We start from the raw sequence: 3,416 nt of genomic DNA on the forward strand, positions 1-3,416 counted from the left end.
TTTTTCTCCACTGGTGTTTGGTCTTTTGCTCCATATGCATATGTAAATGTGACTATGTGTGTAAGTATGTAATTATTAGATAAGTATGTAGCTGGTCCTAACTGGTTTGAACAGAGATAAATGAATGTGTAAGCATGAATCTGTATATGAATTTATGTGAGTTTGTCCATACTTGCTTGTGTAAAAGTTTTTCCTTCTGCAAGCATGACTCTCTTCTCCTGGCTCAATAGAAGTTTGTTGCTCCAAAACTCTCCCCAGCCTGATAAGCGGGAGGCAAGGCTTCTGGACAAGAGAGAAAAGGCCCTAGCAATCAATCCTTTACTTAATCCCTTGCTGTTTTACTATGAGATGCTAAATGCCAGAGACTGGGGTTTTCTGGCCTCAGAGGAACTCAGACAGGCAGGCCAGTTACTTCAGCAAAGTGACTTAGACAGGTAAATGTTTTGTTGTTAAACAGCAACCTGAAATATCTTGTAAGACCAAGTCTTGTCCCTGCTGGTGCTCTTCCCCCTATGCTGCCTTCAAGAGAGAACCAGAAAGAACTGCCAGGGCTGGTTCCCGGCACTTACCCTGTTTGTAATTTTCCATATGGTATGCGCAGGCATGAGTCACAACAGCAGCATTCAATTCCTTTGCTATATTTACGTTTATAATATTTACATATTTATATTACCTAGAATCTGAAAAATCCAAATGTCTATCAAAGTTTAATGACAAGGCGATTCTACCAACCACTGAGAAACAATAAACTCATTTGTTGTTAAAATCCTAAGAAGCTAGGCATAGTGAGTTAATATAAATGAACAGTAAGTCAATAAAGACATGTATGTGACAGTTCATGCTTTTAACTCCGGACTTCCTTGCTTCCAGAAGGTGGAGGCAGGAGGATTGAGAGTTCAGGCTGTTTGGGTTTAAGGTCAGCCTGAACTTTTTAGTGAGATGCTATCTTTAAAAAAGAAAAGGGGCTCTCTGCTCCTCCCTGTTCCAGAGACAGCCGCATCTTCTTGTGCAGTGCCAGCCTCGTCCCGTAGACAAAATGGTGAAGGTCGGTGTGAACGGATTTGGCCGTATTGGGCGCCTGGTCACCAGGGCTGCCATCTGCTCTCGACATGGCAAAGTGGAGATTGCTGCCATCAACGACCCCTTCATTGACCTCAATTACATGGTCTACATGTTCCAGTATGACTCCACCCACGGCAAATTCAACGGCACAGTCAAGGCTGAGGATGGAAAGCTTGTCATCAATGGGAAGCCCATCACCATCTTCCAGGAGCGAGACCCCGCTAACATCAAATGGGGTGAGGCCAGTGCTGAGTATGTCGTGGAGTCTACTGGTGTCTTCACCACCATGGAGAAGGCTGGGGCCCACTTGAACGGTGGAGCCAAAAGGGTCATCATCTCCGCCCCTTCTGCCGATGCCCCCGTGTTTGTGATGGGTGTGAACCATGAGAAATATGACAACTCACTCAAGATTGTCAGCAATGCATCCTGCACCACCAACTGCTTAGCCCCCCCCCCCCCAGCCAAGGTCATCCATGACAACTTTGGCATTGTGGAAGGGCTCATGACCACTGTCCATGCCATCACTGCCACCCAGAAGACTGTGGATGGCCCCTCTGGAAAACTGTGGCGTGATGGTCGTGGGGCTGCCCAGAACATCATCCCTGCATCCACTGGTGCTGCCAAGGCTGTGGGAAAGGTCATCCCAGAGCTGAACAGGAAGCTCACTGGCATGGTCTTCTGTGTTCCTACCCTCAATGTGTCCGTCGTGGATCTGACGTGCTGCCTGGAGAAACCTGCCAAGTATGATAACATCAAGAAGGTGGTGAAGCAGGCATCTGAGGGCCCACTGAAGGGCATCCTGGGCTACACTGAGGACCAGGTTGTCTCCTGCGACTTCAACAGCAACTCCCACTCTTCCACCTTTGATGCTGGGGCTGGCATTGCTCTCAATGACAACTTTGTCAAGCTCATTTCCTGGTATGACAATGAATACGGCTACAGCAACAGGGTGGTGGACCTCATGGCCTACATGGCCTCCAAGGAGTAAGAAACCCTGGACCACCCACCCCAGCAAGGACACTGAGAGCAAGAGAGAGAGGCCCTCGGTTGCTGAGGAGTCCCTATCCCAACTCAGCCCCCAACACTGAGCATCTCCCTCACAATTTCCATCCCAGACCCCCATAATAACAGGAGGGACCTAGGGAGCCCTCCCTACTCTCTTGAATACCATCAATAAAGTTCGCTGCACTCCCCCCCCCAAAAAAAAAAGAAAAGGAAACCTGGAATGGTGGCACACCTTTAATCTCAGCACTTGGAAGGTAGAGGCAAGTGGGCCTTTGTGAGTTCAAGGCCAGCCTGGACTACACTACAAGTTCCAGGACAGCTGAGGCTATGTAAAGAGGCCTTGTCTCATCACATCCACCCCCATACACATGCAACAAAGAAAGGACAAATGGGCCAGAGAGATGACTTAGCTATTAAGAGCACTGGCTGCTCTTCTAGAGAACCTGGGTTCAATTCCTAGCACCCACATGGTACTCACAATCATCTGTAACTCCAGTTCCAGAGGATTTTACACCCTTTTCTGGCTTCTGTGAGCACTAGGCTTGCATGTAAGTATAAAAATACCTGTACATATAAAATAAAATAAAAATGGAATAGAGAGGAGGAGGAAGGAGAGGAACTGCTGGTATCTGTATTAAATTGATGAAATAAAAACTAACCCAGCAAACAAACTGTTGAGCAGGAGGAGCCAAGACCCCCTAATTTTAGATTGTAGACAGTTTTCTCTCCTGTCCTCAAGCTCACAATTTATGTTCTTAGTGTTGTTTTGGGGGTCCCCCTACACAAATTTATTCTCTATCATATCTATGGTGCAGAGTCGCCTTCAAAATCCTGTATCTCACTGCGTGGAAGATGGGACAGAAAGGAGTTGCCAAGAAGGTGCTGATTTGAGCTAGATTATGTTAGAAATTTGTCAATGCCAGGACTAATCTCAGTCTTTGAGTTGTGTGTTTTCTTAAACAAGAAAGGTGGTAATGTGGGAACTTTAGGAAACTGAGATGTTAGTGTTATCCTATATCTTCATCATCTTCATCATCACCATCATCATCACCATCATCATCGTCAGACTCTCACATAAACCAGGCTTCCCTTAAATTCGCAATGCTCCTGCCCCAGTTTCTTGGGTGCTGCAGTAGCACGAGCATAGCTCCATCCCTGGTTTCTGTCTGTTTTTTCAGAATTAATTGTCAGTGAACAAAATATTAAAGTTTATCATGATCTTTTCATATGTCAGTCATACTTTGCTTTTCTTTGTCCTCCTTCTCCACTGCCAGTGTCGATAGCGATCCTGTAACAGGGCCCCAGACCTTCGCACCACTGACTCCATGACAGAAGTGCCATTGAGGCTG

General features: G+C 46.5%; 1 pseudogene; it reads left to right on the forward strand.

Moving 5' to 3' along the window:
• The first annotated feature begins 1,147 nt into the window (after window positions 1-1,147).
• Window positions 1,148-2,123, forward strand: LOC147002151 (glyceraldehyde-3-phosphate dehydrogenase pseudogene; annotated as a pseudogene).
• Window positions 2,124-3,416: the final 1,293 nt, after the last annotated feature.

This window comes from Mus caroli, unplaced genomic scaffold (genome assembly GCF_978045245.1).
Source record: "Mus caroli unplaced genomic scaffold, Mus_caroli_1 scaffold_11, whole genome shotgun sequence".
NCBI classification, from domain to species: Eukaryota; Metazoa; Chordata; class Mammalia; order Rodentia; family Muridae; genus Mus; species Mus caroli.